We start from the raw sequence: 18,780 nt of genomic DNA on the forward strand, positions 1-18,780 counted from the left end.
TTACAAGAAAAGCCAAGAAAAAAAAGAAAAAAAAAAAAAAAGTCAAGAAAAGCCAAGGTAAAAAACCAGTGGTATGAAACAGGTAAAAAAGAACAAAGGAATTCCTGAATATGTTGTCATAGTTGACAATCTAGATAATGACAAATTTGACCTACACGGACCTTAAACTGAATTCTTATCTCTTTATAATGTATTGGCATGACAACATCTTCATACAGAAATATAATGTATATATAGGCCCACATTGTATAAAAAAATGTACATATCTTCACTTTCTCAAAAATTATTCTTAGAAAAATCCTCCAAATTCAAATACATCTTGTAAAGGTGAAATATGTCTATCTGTAGGTAGGGTATGCTATGTTCTGCCTATAGAAAGAAAGGTCGATTGTGCCTATTTTCTGTAGTAGTTTTTATTTTTTCTTTGTCTCTTCTATATCTTCTTCATTATTAGCCCAATTATGTATATATTTTCCAAAAATAATTAACAGATAGTTGTATTTGATGATAGGACTCAGATTTTTATTTATTTGTGATCACTTATTGTCTCTGAGTTAGAGCATATAAATCAAAGAGGGGGGCAAGGGAGAAAGGAGAGAACTTGGCAATCATTTAATAAAAAGCTTCCTACCAGAAACCTTCAGGAATAAAATTCAATGGTGTAAGAAATTCAATGAGATAACACACACTGCCAATCAAGCTGGGAGTCTGTAGATCCAATAAGTGTCAAAATTAGTGTCAAGGGGCCAAAACCAACCCAATGTTTATACTTAAAGAACTGTACATTTTCAATCTTATGTGAATATAAAATTTCCTGAAAGAGAAAACTACATAGGAAGGACATTAAGGAATTTAGAAAGAGAATATTTATCTCCTTTGCCCGAAATGTTTTGGAAATGCAGTTTGTTTTATACATACCCATTTTAGCATGAGTTCATTAAGGCTACAGGACTTCTTCAGTATTCTTAACAGTTAAAAGTCAATAGAAATATATAAATTTTTTGATCTGATGAACTCATTTCTGCCTTGTAGGCTTAGTCATGTGAATTCATATTTACATTACTACTATATTTTGTGAAAATTTTTTGTTTCCTTTAATATAGCTTTTCTTCTTTTAAGTTATTACTAAATAAAGATTCATTATTATAAATTTGTCAAATAACTGACAAAAATTTACTTGCTGAAATACATTTGTTGACATTGTTGAAATATTCCCTTCTTAGGGTATTCAAACCCAGATCAATAAGACTAATTCTACCAATGAACAACATACCAATTGCATTTTTCACAACTCTAAATTATAGTGAGCTCACGAAGTGTCTTTAGTTTTACAGAACGCAGAAATTCTGATGATCTCCTGATACATGAGTAAAGGTAATATCCTTCCATATTTGTTTCTATTGTGGTTGATCAAAATATATAAATCATGCAAATTGGTATGTTGTTTAACTTACATAAGACTAGTTTGTTTGTTTAAAGCAAATGTGGGAACCTGCGCTATACGGTTAAGGTCAATTACAATATTTCTGCCAGAAAAAGGAGACAGATAGTGTGGGTGGGGAAGATTACATCCAATACCTAGATTTTTCTGCAGTTTGTCCTGCTATCCCTCTTTCTTGTTTCTGTTAAATACTTTGGAGTAGCCTGTTTTCCTTAAAATCATTCTTTTAGTAGGCATGAAAATGGCACACTTTTGAGAATGCCATCCCTTTTCTTCCGCTCAACTCTTTTCTCTTGTATGTTGATATTCAACCATTTGGAGAAGAACATGAGTCTCATAATCATTTATATGTATAGTAAAACAGTATTTATTTTGAAAAAACATACATATATAATAGATATGAATCTACTAAATCAAAGGATAAACAATTAAAATGCTTTTAATATTGAGTACTACATTATAAATGTTGGTTTCCTTTCATCAAATAAAATACCATGGATTATGAATAGAATAAGCATTTGGAAGTTGCTTCATCTATGAAGCATTGACTCCTCTTTTGGGCTCACCAGATAACTAAAGGACTGAAGGAATCCTGACATTCCTGGTATTAATTTGCATCCTTGTTATTTACTTTTGACACTCACTAACTTTGTCTCTTCATGTGGATGTGTCGATGATTCTAGGAGTATCTACACTAACTTAAAACCTGCCCCACTCACTTTCATATGTGGGAACACAAATACAAGAGCAATGATGTTATTCAGTTGTTAGATGTGTATATTGGTCTAACCCAAGATCTTTAAAAGCTCTTGATGTAGTTTGAGTTTAAAATAGTCTCCATGATCTCACTCATTTGAATACTTAGTTTCCAGCTGGAGGTGCTATTTGGGAAAGTTATAGAAGGTTTAGAAGGTAGGATCATGTTGGAGGAAGGATGTTACTGGGGAGAGGCTCTGAGCTGTGATTTTCTGACTGACTTGTTCTTTTTCTGGTTTCTGAGTGTAGGTGTCATGACTAACACTCTTTCTCATCCCACCTTCATGCTGTCCCTGATTCTTGCCATCTTGCCGCCTTCACCAAGTTGGATGCTAATCCTTTATGACTATAAGTCAAAATAAAGCCTTCAACCGCAATGTGTTTTGTCAGGGTTTTGTTTTTGCTTCAGGGAATTATGTGTTTGTTTAATCATGACAACAGAAAATAAATTAATATGGGCATCTAAAAGTCCCTAATAAAGGTCCCTCACATGCTGTCACCTTATCCCTCACAGGACACATACCTCTTCCAATAAAAGTAAGATTGTACTGTAGTATGTAAGTAATCATTGCCTGAAAAATACCTTGTCCCCTAACAAGCTTGATTTATTCCAACCAACTTGGGTAACCAGAACAGAGACAATGCTAGAGGAGACCACACTTAATTCATGGGTATCTAATACATCCCTTTAGCCTCTCTGCCTCAGCTCTCCTTCTTTATAGAGCTAAAACTCATGTTGGTGCCGCACAATGATCTTGGGTTCCCTATATCACATTATCTGTGTCTCTTCTTAGTTTTCCTCTAATTAAATCTGTTCTTTTTACTTTTTTGCCAGTCCTGAGCTCCTGAACCGAAGTATTGAATGGATAGCTAAGACCAAGTGATTTGTGATTCCTGAAGCTGGAGCTTTTCCCTACAGTGCTGGTTAAATCAAATTAATCTAGAGCTATCTACTTTAGTAAAAGTCAAGTCAGCATACCTGTTCAGTTATCTTAGCCAGATTTACAGTTTTATTCATTAGAAAATTAAGATTATAGTTAGTTAAGAAAAATTATGAAAATTATAATATAAATAATGGTTGGGTAATATTTTTTCTAAGAAATGAGCTTTATAGTCAGTAATTGGTAAGGTTATATCAAATAATGCATATATACTCAGTTCTTTAAATTATCTGGATGATGTAAATTTCATTTACCTTTCAGATTACTGCATTTTTCATCATATTGATAGACCCACGAAGAAGTCATAGCCACATTTTTTATTTCTGATCTTCCGCTGATTTCTTTTCTGATCTAGAATGTTACAGACTGTCTTTAATGTCCACCAATTTAAATTAACATTTGTTTCATTTGGAATGTGTACATTCTTCTAATTTAAAAAATATTTATTTGTAAATTTACGTATTTTAAACATTCAAGATGAATATAACATAAATAATGTGCTAATGGAAGTGACAAAATGAAATAGATATTACAATATTCAAAAATTCAAATATCATTTCATGTATACCAGGACACAGAAAACAACATTGTTTTATTGACTAACTTTATTTTTATTATTTATGGAACTATAGGGTAATAAATGTTCCATTTCATAGTGGGATCTGCTGCATAGTGAACAGATACATTGAAATCACATTGGATTATTACACACATGCAAACACATAAACACACAAATTATTATTATGCATATTCATATTTTTATGTTTTACTCTTCATTCCTTGATTGAAATTAAGTCTCCTTTAATGCTAGTACATCTGTGCAAAAGGAATTTCCTACTGTGGTTTTGGAGTCATAAACTCTGATTGAAGTGTCAGTAGATTCTATGGTGTTTTGTATTATAAAATTAAACATGGTCTTTTTATTCAAACAGAATATTTCAGGACAGATGATATAGAGAGTATGTGGAAGATAGCACACTGAAGAACGATTTAAGTACTTGGCCTCATCTATTGAACATTGAAAAGAGAATCTATCAACATATTTGGACTTGATTGGAGCTGCATCTCAACCTCTCATACTTTAGGATAGGGATTTTTCCAAATAATCTTTGTGAGTACACATTAGCTTTTACAGTTTTGAATGTCACTGCAGGAAAAGTCACACTATCCCATGTGTTCATTATCTCTGATATTTATCATATCTCTGATATGATTATTTATTCAGAGTTTATGACTCCAAAACCACAGTAGGAAATTCCTTTTGCACAGATGTACTAGCATTAAAGGAGACTTAATTTCAATCAAAGAATGAAGAGTAAAACATAACAATATGAATATGCATAATAATAATTTGTGTGTTTATTGTGTGTGTATATGTGATATTTATATGCCAGAGGTTTTGTTGTTTGTGTATTTTGAATAGATTTTGTTTTTGAAAGGTTAGAAGCTGGTTGGATGATAGCAGTGTAAAAATGAACAGGATGCCTCAGCAAAGTGTAGATAGCTTCATTGGGGTTTCTATGTAGCCACTGATTTAAAGATTAAAAATTATAATTTGTTGATTCCAGTAAAAAATTACTCTTCTTTGTAAAAACATGTGACACACATGTTAATATAGTAATAAAATTTTCATTAAAAAAAAGGCTAATAGTGTTCCAAGTGGCCATCATTAATTGTGTTCTCAGTGACTTAGTCCTTGTGATCCAGAGCTTTTGAGGATTCTTATTCAGTTCCCTTCTCTTAAATACTACACATTCTTAGAAACTTTAATATCTATAGGTTCTCTATTTTATACACTGAACTATGCAATTCTATGTATTGCTTTACATATTACTTTTGTATAATTCAGTTTCTAGAGATTTTAAACTACAATTTGAAGTCAAGGACTATAACAATTCAGACTGCTTTGTGTTTTGTTTCATTTTTGTTATCAATATATATATATATATATATATATATATATATATATATATATGCTCTTTGTAGTACTATTTCAATTGTAGACTTTTTTCCCATGAAGAATAACAATGAAATATGGATGCTGCTCATATTACTTTGAAGACTGCTTTGAATGATTGAATGAGATGAATATTTCAAAAATTGTATAAGTTTCAATCTATGATTTTGAAATACATTTTACTCTTTTCTATTATTTTGAAGTTCTACAAAAGGAACCAGTGTTTTCTCTCCTAACAATGTAGCATTCTTTTAAAAATATTCAGGACTTACTGGAAGATCTAAAAATAGAATAGTGTAGGAAGCAGCTTCTCTCTGAACTTTACACTGTTCTTCTACCTTCTAGCACTCCTCATTAACCTGAAATCATCAACCAAAGATTTCACAGACATTAGTGCATAGACTATATCGTGGTGTTCTTGATGCTTTTATCTTAAAACATTTGTAGGGTTTATTTTAAATTTTTTCAATAGTAAATCATATTAAGTTTTTATTTTTGGCCAAAGTGATGGAAAGAGTTTGGTTCACAATATCTTAGTGAATGTCCAGTAGATATACATTCAACTGATGAATAAAAATATCTATATCTTTTACTTGGGTTAAATCATAAGTGATTCTATAAAATTTTAGCATTTCTTTTCAGGAAATTTTGTTATTAAGAGTAGTTTTAAGAATTTATTTTCAGTCAATCATTTCAATTCCTCTTTGAAAATTGATTAAAAATTGTGTAATGCAAAATGAAAAATATTAAAGGCCCTTGTATAGTATGAATAGTATGAATAAGATAATATTACTTATTTGGTTCATACTTTCATCATGTAATCATGTTACATGAATGCACGTAAATTATTTCATGAAACAGAATGCCTGTTTTTCCTTCTGTTTTGTAATTTGAAGACTGTGTGATGAATGTGCTTCTATATTAAAGTACCTTTGACCACTGTGCTCTGATTATTGGGATCATACCAGTCACTTCACTTTCTAAGAAATTTCTTTATATCAGGTGTCTACAACTTAATAATAACAAATAAAATATAAATGTTCACACTTTAGAAAAGTAAATGTATAAAAGTGACAGGTGTTTTATTTGAAATTAGTTCACATTTTTATGGAAGTCTCTACAATGAATGTTAATACTCAAGAGTAGGGAACATAGCAGTAATAATTTTTAAAACGGGTAAGTTAAACTGATGGTTCACATTTCAGGGTTTGGGTGGGTGGGTGTAATAACCTGATCTGACTTGTGTCAGTTTGAATAGAACATTGAGAAGGTTATAGAGAAATTATATAATGAAAGAAAATGGTTTTCTTAAAATGAATGACTGTTTAATAGACATGCATCACTATACTTTTAAACTCCCCACATTTGTAAAGTTTTCTGTCATATTCTCACAGTCATCATATATAACAGAGATAACTGGCATTTGCCGGAATTCTTGGGTCACACTAGTGTAGTTTACTGCTAGTGCTGTTTAGTTGTGTCCACTTGACTCAAACTAAATTGATACGAAATGAGGGAACATCAATTGAACACTGCCTCCATAAGATCCTGCAGCAGGGCATTTTCGTGATTAGCAATTGAGGGAGGAATGCCTAGTTGTTTGTGTGTGATACCATCCCTGGGCTAGTGGTTCTGGGTTCTATAAAAAGCAGGTTGAGCAAGCCAAGTAAAATAAGACAGGAAGCATCACTCCTTAATGAACTCTGCATCAGTCCCTACCTCCAGGTTCCTGCCTTACTTGAGTTCCTTTCCAGACTTCCTTCAGTGATGAACATTGATGTGAATGTGTAAGCCAAATAAACCCTTTCTTTCTCAACTTGCTTTGGCCAGGGCATTTCATGACATCCACATCACCCCTAACTAAGACAGGTCTACTCTGCTTTTGCTTCTTAACACTAGGATTTTATTACTTTTTTCTTCTAACATTTGAGAAAGTATCTATTTTTGTGATACCATAACCTAATTCAGTAGTTTTCACATTTAAAAAATGTCCACATTATACACTGATGTGTCTCCCCCAAAGCTTAGTCACAGTGCTGTTACATAAAGTCTACGAATCAGGCAAGTCAGTAGAAAGATTAGATCGAGAAGTTTTGGTACTGTGGGATAGTTCTTGTCATTTTAATTTCATTCCTGCACTATAGAGTCATCTGCACAATTTAAAGCTTAGTTGACATTGTAAAATATATATTTGCATAAAAATAAGGATTCATAAAGCTAAAACTATACTTTATTAATTAGAGAAAGCATAAAACTCACTATTATTGCTTTCAATCTCATTTATATTATATAGTTTACCTATGGTAGTTTTAAAAATGATTGATAGTAAGATAATTATGCATGAGCCTGGGTAAACACATATTCCCTGAGTCTCTACATATTAATCATCCTACTATGAGTAGTGAGTATTATTAGAAAGTAATAAACTCTTAGCATACATAGATTTCCTTTTCTTCTTTTATTATATTATCACCCACATTGCAATGGTTTCATGAATACTTGTATTAGTAGATGACATAGATATCCTCTGGTAGATATTTTTAGTGCAATAAAGACAAATTCCAACTCTTGCTCTGTCAAGGTCACTGCAACAAAATATGCAGTACAAATCTTATACAAGGAAGAATGGTTCAATTTTAACCTTAGTACAAAAGGTTCAGTCTTTGGTCATCTGGTTCCACTGCTTCAGGCCTGTGGAAAAGACAGAATTTCATGGTTGGGAATACATAGCAATGGGGATTATTAAACTACTTGTAGACCCAAATGACAGAGGAGCATAGAAAGGTAAGAGAAATCAAAGGAATGGGAGAAAAGAGAGAGGGGACATAGGAAATGAAGGAGAAGAAGTGAAGAAAGGAGAGAAGTTGCTATTTCAACATTTATTTTAAGTAGCATGTCTCTAGTCATGTAACTTCCTTCCACTAAGTTCCATGTAGTATATGCGACCACTTCCAAATGATGCTATGGCCAGCAACCAAGAGTTTAACACATAATCTTTGGAAAAAAGTTAACATTTCTGTTCATATAGCATGTGCCATTCTTCTGTAGTCCTTTGTATTAGAAATCATATAAAAGACATTAACAAGTGATGATATTCATTTGTGTTAGTTACTTTTTCTTGCTGTGAAGAAGCATCATGACCAAGGCAATTAATAAAAGGATGGATTATTTGTGCTTTCAGTTCCTGGGAGATAGGATTTCATCATGAAAAGTTATCAGGACAGAAAACAGCAGGCACTGCAGTGAGTAGGCAGCTGAGAGCTCACATCCTTAATTGAAAGCAGGAAGGAGAAAGAACAAGGGAACAGTGGGCTGGGACTTTTAATCCTATCTCCAGTGACATAGGTTCTCCTGCAAGATGGTGCCACCAAAGTCTCCCCAAATAACTCCATGACTGGGGAGTAAGTGAATAATGCAAGAAATGATGGGGTATAAATTTCATTCAAATCACAAAACTGATTAGCTTTAATTTTAATTTTTTTTTGAGACTGTCTCTCCACATAGCCCTGGGTGTTCGGGAATTCAATGTGTAGACAAGATGGGCTCTAACCCACTGAAATCTACCTGCCTCTGTTTCCTTGGTACTAGGAAAAAAGGGATAAACTATCACATCAGGACAATTTTAACTTTTTATCTTTATATAAAATATTTTATTTTCAGTTTTTTATAAATAAACATAAGAAAATATCATTATTCTCTTAAATCCAAATAAGTTTTTCATAAATTGTTATTATAGTAGCTTTTAATGAGGGCCAGAACATCTCTTCTAAGTTCTATTTTTGAAAGATATTTTTGATATTTAAATGATTATTACTGATGTTAATCTAACTTGCAATAGATAAGTGGGTGACAGTCGATATACTCCATGTCTTTGTTTTCCTGTCATTCTCTGGAATGTGACATGTTCTTGATTATAACTTAGAGGTAAGTTTCCTGCAGTCACATCAACTGAACTAGATTGACATATTATTTTCTTAAGATATGCATACCCTGGAGGTGGCTGGTTAATTGTTATGTGAATCATCTGACACATGAAAATCAAACACCATTATGTGACCACAATTTCAAAAGATTCATTTAAAAGCCATGGGGGACTCTGGCAGGAAAAGAAATAGCTTATATAGAGACATTATCACCTGGAGCAGGTAGACTCAAAAAGTGTGGATGCTTCGGTGCTTCTTAGAAGGGGAAACAAAATATCTACAGGAGAAAATATGGAGACCAAGTGTGGAGCAGAGACTGAAGGAAAGGCCATCCAGAGAGTGCCCCATCTGGGATGGGTCACCAAACCCGGATGCTATTGTTGATGCCTGGAAGTGCTTGCTGAAAGTAGCCTGAAATGGGTGTCTCCTGAGAGGCTCTGCCAGAGTCTGACAGATACAGAGGTGGATGCTCACAGCCAACCATTGGACTGAGTGTGGTGTCCCCAAGGGAGGAGTTGGAGAAGGGACTAAAGGAGCATAGGAGATTTGCAGCCCCATTGTGGGGGGAGCAACAGTGTCAAGTGGCCAGATGCCCCAGAGCTCCCAGGGACTGGACCACCAACCAAAGAGTACCCATGGAGGAACCCATGGCTCCAGCATCATATGTGGCAGAGGGTGGCCTTGTTGGATATCAGTGGGCAGAGCAGCCCTTGAGCCTGAGGGTGTTCTATAACCACAGTATAGGGGAATGCAAGGCCAGGAAGACTGGAGTGGATGGTTGGGAGGAGGGGTAATAGAATAGGGGGGTTTCTGAAGGGGAGACCTGGAAAGAGAAAAACATTTGAAATGTAAATAAAATATCCAATAAAAATTTTTTAAAAATTTTAAAAAAGAGAAAAAGAAAATAATCATAGTGAATGGTTATCTCAGGGTCAGATAAGAGGCAAATAGATGATGTTACTGTAGCCTTGGTGGACATTGAAACATTGGACCCCACCTCTTGTTTTCCTAGTAACACCAGAAAGGTAAAGCTTTGCAGTTCTGCAACTGCTAAGATTTAAATTATTGTATTTAAATACAGAGATATCTGGAGTTATTGAAGCAACTTACGGCAAAGGCACTTGTTCGAGGTCAACACCATAGAACCTTAAGTTTCCCTTATGGATCTGGGTGGACATGAAACATACTCCTTCTAAGAGAAATCTGTAGAGCCCACTGTCCAGGAAACCAGAGTCCCATGAAGATATACCAAGAAAAAGGGAGGACTAATAATCTCCTGAATGGAATAATGTACTTTGCCTTTCTTAGAAGCTCCACCCTCCAGCTGAAAGACAGCTCATCAAGTGAGGGATGGAGTTTCCATCCCACGGTCAAAACTCTGACACATAATTGTCCCTGTTTGAAAGAACTGCAGGGACAAAAATGGAGAAGAGACTGAGGAAAAGGAGGTCCACAGACAGGCCCAAAGTGGGAACCAGCTCAAAGGGAGGTCCCAAGGCCTGACACTATTACTGAGGCTATGGAGCGCTCACATAAAGGGATCTATTGTGACTGCCATCGGAAAGACCCAACAAACAACTGAAAGAGTCATGTGCAGATATTTACACCCAACCAATGGACAGAAGCTGCTGACCCCTGTGGTTGAATTAGAGAAAAGCTGAAAGAAACTGAGGAGAGCAACCCTATAGGAGACCAACAGTCTCAGTTAACCTGGAACCCCTGAGATCTCTCAGACATTGGACCAACAGCCAGGCAGTACAAACCAGCTGATATGAGGCTCCCCAACACATATACAGCAGAGGACTGCTGGGTCTGGGTTCAGTCAGAGAAGAGGCACCTACCTCTCAATAGACAGGAAGCCCAGGGAGCTTAGAGGTCTGGTGTGGTAGGTGATAGGAAGTGAGGTGTGATGATATCCTAGTGGAGATAGGGGGGTAAGAAGGAGGTATGGGATGGGGCAACAGTCAGACGTTGGACCGGGGTGGGGGGATAAAATCTGGAGTGTTTAAATAAAAGATTAAATAGAAAGAAAAAAAGCCCCACTCTTAGGCAGATGTCTGTAGTCTATCAAATAGCATTGTGGAGCCTCTGCTCTACAGGATTTTCTGAATGTCAGCCTTTCCTTTTCCTTATTTTATCACATTGGTTGGGCATGGTTTCCCAGACATGAGATTCTTTGTACACCCATTCTCTGAAGCTCCCTGTTCAGCTACTTTCTGTAATTACACTGTCTGTTCATCAAGCACAGAGGCCATTTCTTTATCTCTTTTCTACCTACCTAATCCAAGAAGCTACCAGGATTTACAGCTTGCATTCCCTGTGGTTTTTCTCTTCCAGGCCAATTGTCCTTCGACTTCCATTCTAAAAATTTTGATTGGCAAGACAAATGACTCAAAAGAGGTAATCCTGATTTCACATACACCTTTCTGCAAATAAATAAATAAATGAACAAAAATTTAATTAAAATTATTTTTTTCTTAACACATTCTTACTATTTAGAGCAGGCTAGCTTTGAACCCATGATTCTTCTGCCTCAGCCTCCTGAGTAATACTCAGGGTTATACTCCTGAGCAATTATGCTCTCCTTCATAGTTAGGATATTGCATGGTGGGTAAAGTCAATAGACCAAAGTTTAAACACCCAGAAGCCACATAAATACAATGTTGGTGAGTATGGCAGTGGAGCTCTAAGTCTAGCCTTGGAAGCAGAAGCAGAATCCTAAATGCTAGCTGCCTAGAGGTTGGCTGTATTACGAACCTCTGCCTAGAGACTGGCTGTATTACAAACCTCTGCCTAGAGACTGGCTGTATTACAAACCTCTGGTTTTAACTGACTCTTCTTTAATTAAAGTGGTGAAACAACAATCTTGAAAGCTTCAACCTTTTGCATCACATAAACGTGTACACAAACATGCAGACAATACTAAACGCAGGTTTAGTATTGTCTACTACATATATGAATATATGTCTATTGTCTACTACATATATGAATATACACTTGCACGCGCGCACACACACACACACACACACACACAGGTGTGCTTGAGAAAGAAAACAATATCAGAAACTCATTACGGTGCCATCTTTTCCATTACTAAGATATCAGAAAATATGACCTGGAAAACCATAAATTAATTATTGATGCTGTATTATCACAATAAAACAGAACAATAGCCTTCACAAAAAAGTTGAATACAATAACAAATGACAGATAGCTTTTGTGGGAGAAAGAACAATTTAGTGAACATGAGAAACTAATGCGGGTGTAATTAGTAACCCAAAGCTATCATAGAAAATCTCAGCCTAACAGAACATCTTTTAATTTGAAACAATTCAGCTACAGCTAAAATATCAAGCATTAGAATCTGTCATATTTAAGACTATGTGAAATATATTATCTCAAAATCTCGAACTACTTTAGTGAATTGCTGGCTGGAAAACAATGTCTGCAGCTTGAATTGTCATAGCATGACATGACATAGCTGAAATTGAAGTAGAAAAAGTCCAAATCAATGCTGCAGAAAGAATGGTGCAAAACATTCTAAGGAGAGCTGAGTGCAAGGGGCTTCTTTAAGTTGTGAAAGCCGAATTCTAGCAGAAAGGTTATAGTTAAATGTGGGAGGAAAGTAAGGCAAGCCTAGCAGCTCTTGGTGCTTATGACAAGTTAACATGTCATCAATACTTCCTGAGAAGGCTAGTGATATGGAATATAATATCCCAAAGTATGGCATTCCCATCTGCTGTAAGGAATTAGAAACGGGCTCACTGGCAAACCCTCTCTGATTTTCCACTCTCAAGCACAAATATGGACTATTTCTGACAGAAAATAAAGCTTCTTCCAAAAGGAAATTAATTGTCTTAATATCATTCTTTGATACTTCCACCAATAACCAGAGACCATGAAACAGACCATCATGAAACAGACACTTAGCAGCTTCTTTTTGCTAAAAATCACTGACTCTTCACTTGGGTCGACAAGGCAACTAAAAGCAAGATAAAAGTCGGGTATCCATCCAGTCATTGAACTGAAGCGGCAGTGGATTCTAGGAACAATCGGCCCACTCACAAAATGCTGTCAAGAAAGGGTCCCACAGCAAGTAGGTACTGAGGCCACCTTCCCAAACGAAGACAATTAATGTGTGATAATGAGATTGTACTGTGGAGTGGAAGGAATCAATCTGCAAAGAATAGGAAACCTTGTCCAAGCAATAAAGAATTTTCTAGAACCTCTTGCAGAATCAGAACTGAGACCATATGAATCACCCTCTATGCCCTGACTAAGTGTGCCTAACAATGAACTTGTCTGCTGCCTTCCCAGTTCTACAATTGTTTAGTTAAATTGTGAGTTCATATCGCTAAACATGGATTTGGAGATCTTTGGACCTCTTACCTGTTCTTGCTTATGTACAACACTGAATATGTTCACTCAGTCTCTCTATTTTTCACCACACTCAAGACACAATAGCAGAATTCGAGCATTAAGCTATCCCCTGGGCATGGTTTTATACTTTAAACATTAGTACCCATTATTCATGCCCAGGGTTCTCTACTTAGATTTTTTTTTATTTTATGTATTCTGTTTTTCTTTAATTTTCTTTTCGCCGGGCGTGGTGGAGTACGCCTTTAATCCCAGCACTCGGAGGCAGAGGCAGGCAGATTTCTGAGTTCGAGGCCGGCCTGGTCTACAGAGCAAGTTCCAGGACAGCCAAGGCTACACAGAGAAATCCTGTCTCGGAAAAAAAAAAGAAAAAAAAAAAAAAGAAAAAAAAAGAAAAAAAAAATTTTTCTTTTAATTAATTTGGTTATTTTGCAGTCAAGAACTCTCTAGCCTACAGTGGATTCAGTCCCTTACCCTCTGTTTCTTCCAACATGCTAGAATTACCATCATATTCAGCATATTCATTTCGACTGTTCTGAAGGCAACTCTAAGAGAATATTTAGAAAGCCTACCAACACAGTCCTAAGAGCCCACAATCTGTGCATTCCTCCCTTTCACTTCCTTCTTGCTCTTCTCACTACCCACCCATCCCTAGCCATGATTCCATTCCTTTCTACAGATCATTTTCTTACATAAACCCAGGCTCTATGTCTTATGACTTTTTGCTCTACATGTTAATGAGTTTAGTTTTCTTTTCACTTCTATTTATATTAATCCTCTTGCTATCAGTTCTTCTAACCTTTGTAGTAGAATAGACTCATTCTTTCTTACCTGAACAGTATGATGGAATGAACCTCTGACTGAAAACAAAACAAAACAAACCAAACAAACAAACACACAAACAAAAAACAGAAAACAACTAGGTAAAAAGTTTAGTCATCCACCTGCAATGAGATAGGAAGGGATACATATCTAGGCATTGAGAGTAGAACACCATCATTTGCCTTTTCCCATGCCTAGCATGTGACAAAGTGCCTTTACAGGAGTATACATGAGCCTGGCTCTTCAGAAGTCTCATTGCAGTCAGGGCTTCCCTATGAGCTCTCTTTGGCCTGCTTAATTCAGGTGTAGCAACAGAACTAGAAAAACTGGCTTAGTCTGCATTTCTCTACTTGTGATACATAATTTGATATATCATATATTTCATATATATATATATATACATATATATATACATATATATATGTATATATATATGTATATATATATATATATATATATATATATGAATATGGTTCATTCCTTTTATCTATTCATTCTCTCTTGCAATATTTTGGGAGACATGATCTTTGTAATACGTACAGAAAAAATATACTCTCACCCTATTACTACATGATTTAAGATATTTTTGTTGTGTTCAGATTTAAGAACATTTGTATTTCTGCTGTGATCATCCTAACACCAATTAAAATCATCCCAAATGGATGAATAGTTTACCATGCATTTTATGTAAAAGTTCCTATATTTTATGTATAAAGTTCCTATATAAATGTGTTCACCTATGTGTATTTATGTGATTAAGTGTGTGTGTGTGTGTGTGTATGTATGTATGTATGTATGTATGTATGTAGTATGTACATATATTTCCCTGAAGACTTCATATTTCTTGGAGCCAGAGTTACAAAGAAATTCATTTTGTTATTTGGGTGCTGGAATTTTAACTCTGGCCCTTATGATAATGCAGAAATCAATTGTGATTACAGAACCATCTCTCCAGTCCCTTTCTTACCACCATGACAAAGGATATATATTGTTTTCTTTAATTCCTCTCTCCCTGCTTCTAACAAAGGTGTGAGTTGTAGGTGTGAATTCAGGCAATGAAATTCTCACACTGTTTTGAATGTGAATTCATATATATTTATATATCAGTATATCAATTCAACATTTGATACTGAATGATTTAAGTAGTACATTTAAGTAGTACATTTCCTCTCTGTATTAACTATGTAAGAATATATTTAATTTTAAGATTTTAGACATAAGAAGAGGTACATACAAAACAAATCACAATAAAAAATGATCACATTGAAGTAGTATCAGGAAATACTTCAAGAAGAAGTGTGGAGGTGGGAAAAAGAAACATAAATATTAAAGAAAAGAGATAGAATTCAACAGAGAAATAATTATTTTAAAGTTGACATACTTTAGTAGTATAATACAAGTATAGCATAGAATTAGAGGTATAATGATATCACATGATATAAGTAGACTAGCTCAGGTTCTCTTAGGGGGAAACACTGAATGACTAAGGAACATTCATCTAGCTCAAAGGAGAGTGATGCATGTAGAGTGCATATGCTGTGCCTGTCAAGTACAAATTCAAAAATTGTGACTAGAAATTTCACTTCCATGAAATCAATTTCCTTATTCATATTAAATTTAAACATTTTGTAAAACACTTGTAGTTTTTATCATGTGATGTGAGGTACTTTCTAAGATGGTAAGCATTAGTTTGCATGATCTTACACAACCGTCAGTATTATAAAGGAAGTCCTGAAAAATTTTGAGACACTATACCATAATCACAACAGTGTTTCAGAAATTTACTCATATTTTTGCAATTTTGCTCAGAGAGACAACACTGGAAGATGTAATTTATTGTGACATTTGAAACAAGGTGTTAGGAATATGATTAAGAGGCTGTATGACATATAGATGCAGAAGCCATGGTTTGATTAAAATGACTCTCCATGTAGAAAGCAAAGAACACACACACGCACATACCCACAAAGAAGACACACAGAAGTACAATCTCAGCTTTGATGGTGGTTGCTTCATTGACACAGAGAGAAATCTATGAGAGATAAAAAGAACTTTGACTTTGAAATCAATGATTAATAGATGACAAAAGTAAAGCATGGGAGAGGAAACTAAAGATTTGGGGGCATTTCTTAGTAATTTGTTAGCTATAGCTGACCCAAGGTAAATAAGTATACACAAGATCTTGAGACGGCATTTGTAGTGTGAAATTGCCTCTTTTGAAAGGAAGTAGAGTATTTTCTTGTGGAAAATATGAGCCACCATGTGGAAACTTTATAGGGGTGTTTAAGCACTTGACATTGTGACATGACATTGATATCTGCAAGGCTTATGTTTTAGCACCATACAGGAAACCTATTCCTGAAAAAACAAATATGGAAAAGTGAAGTAAAGGAGAAAGGCAAGAGGGGAAGAAAAGGAGGGTTGGATAGAGTTTGATCTTGCATGATACTCAATTTAAGGAACCATTTCATGGGAATGAGTCTTCACGTCAACTAAACACAAGATATTGTGTTTTAAGAACATGATCGATAATTCGGACAACAGATTTCATGTCTCACTGAATTGCATGATTTCTGGAAGGCAGATGTTCTATCTCTTGAGATATCTTTTACAAATGACTTCAAATCCTTATAAAACGGGATCATGGGGATAAAGCAGTTCTCGCAGGAGCTTGGGGAAGGAAGTCTCTTTGTGGAGGTCTGAGGGAAGAACTCGCACCAGGTAGACTTCGCGCTGGTCATCATCATGGGTGACCCCAACAAGCCGCAGGGCAAAGTGTTCTCCTGCAGACTGACGGGAGGAGCTCAAGAAGAAGCATCCTGACTTGTCAGTCAACTTCATGGAGCTCTCCAAGAAATGCTCCAAGAGACAGAAAACTACTTCTGAAAAGGAAAAGTCAAACTTTGAAGATTTGGCCAAGAGCTACAAAGCTTGTTATAACAGGGAGATGAAGGCTGCTATGAACATAGTGGAGTATGTGTCCTTATTACCAGTTGGAACATCTTCTGGGTATATGCCCAGGAGAGGTATTGCTGGATCTTCCTGTAGTACAATGTCCAATTTTCTGAGGAACCGCCAGACTGATTTCCAAAGTGGTTGTACAAGCTTGCAATCCCACCAGGAATGGATACAGAAAATGTGGTACGTTTACACAATGGAGTACTATTCAGCTATTAAAAACAGTGAATTTATGAAATTCTTGGGCAAATGGATGTATCTGGAGGATATCATCCTGAGTGAGCTAACCCAACCACAAAAGAAATCACTTGGTAAACACTCACTGATAAGTGGACATTAGCCCAGAAACTTAGAATATCCAAGATACAATTTGCAAAACAAAAAATCAAGAAGGAAGACCAACGTGTGGATACTGCATTCCTCCTTAGAATAGGGAACAAAATACCCATTGCAGGAGTTATAGAACCAAAGTTTGGAGCTAAGATGAAAGGATGGACCATCCAGAGACTACCCCACCTGGGGATCATCCCATAATCAGCCACCAAAAGCCGACACTATTGTATATGCCTGCAAGATTTTGCTGAAAAGAACCTGATATAGCCATCTCTTGTGAGGCTATGGCAGTACCTGGCAAATACACAAGGGGATGCTCACAGTCATCTATTGGATGGAACACAGGGCCCCCAATGGAGGAGCTAGAGAAAGTACCCAAGGAACAGAAGGGGTCTGCAACCCTATAGGTGGAACAACAATATGAACTAATCAGTACCCCCAGAGCTCGTGTCTCTAGCTGCATATATAGCAGAAGATGGCCTAGTCAACAATCATTGGGAAGAGAGGCCCCTAGGTCTTGCAAACTTTATATGCCCTATACAGGGGAATGCCAGGGACAAGAAGTGGGAGTGGATGGGTAGGGGAGCAGGGTGGGGGGAGGGTATTGGAAACTTTCGGGATAGCATTTGAAATGTAAATGAAGAAAATATCTAATAAAAATTTGAAGAAGAAACAAAAACAAAAACAAAAAACCCAGGGAGATGAAGAAATAAAGGTGATAAGAAAGGAAAGAAAAAAGATTCCAGTATTATGAAGAAACTGCCATCTGCCTTCTTCCTGTTTTGCTATGAACATCGCCCTAAGATCAAAAGTGAACACCCTGGCCTGTCTATTGGAGATACTGTGAAGAAACTGGGTGAGATGTGGTCTGAGCAATCTGCCAAGCTAAAGAAGAGGATGAAAAGGATATTGCTGCATACCATGCCAAGGGCAAAAGTGAAGCAGGAAAGAAGAGTCCTGGTAAGCCAACAGGCTCAAAGAAGAAGAAAGAACCAAAAGAGGAGGAAGAGGAGGAGGAAGAAGAAGATGAAGACGAAGAGGAGAAAGATGAGGATGAAGAATAAATGGCTGTCCTAAAGTGTGGAGTATATGTGCTCATGCAATCATTTTGCTAAAAATATGAAATTCAAGTGCAGTTCAACATTAGCTTCAGTATAAAAACTGCACAAATTTTTTGTACAGCTGATGAGAATCTTTGTAGACAAAATACTTTTCAAAAAGAGTTTGTAGTTTTTTCAGGGGCTACAATGTATAGTTATATTTAAAGCTTTT

The 18,780-nt window shown here is 35.8% G+C and overlaps 1 pseudogene; it reads left to right on the forward strand.

Moving 5' to 3' along the window:
• The first annotated feature begins 9,935 nt into the window (after positions 1 to 9,935).
• On the forward strand, positions 9,936 to 18,572 carry LOC110329430 (annotated as a pseudogene).
• The last annotated feature ends 208 nt before the right edge of the window (positions 18,573 to 18,780 follow it).

Source organism: Mus pahari, chromosome 12 (assembly GCF_900095145.1).
Source record: "Mus pahari chromosome 12, PAHARI_EIJ_v1.1, whole genome shotgun sequence".
Lineage (NCBI taxonomy): Eukaryota > Metazoa > Chordata > Mammalia > Rodentia > Muridae > Mus > Mus pahari.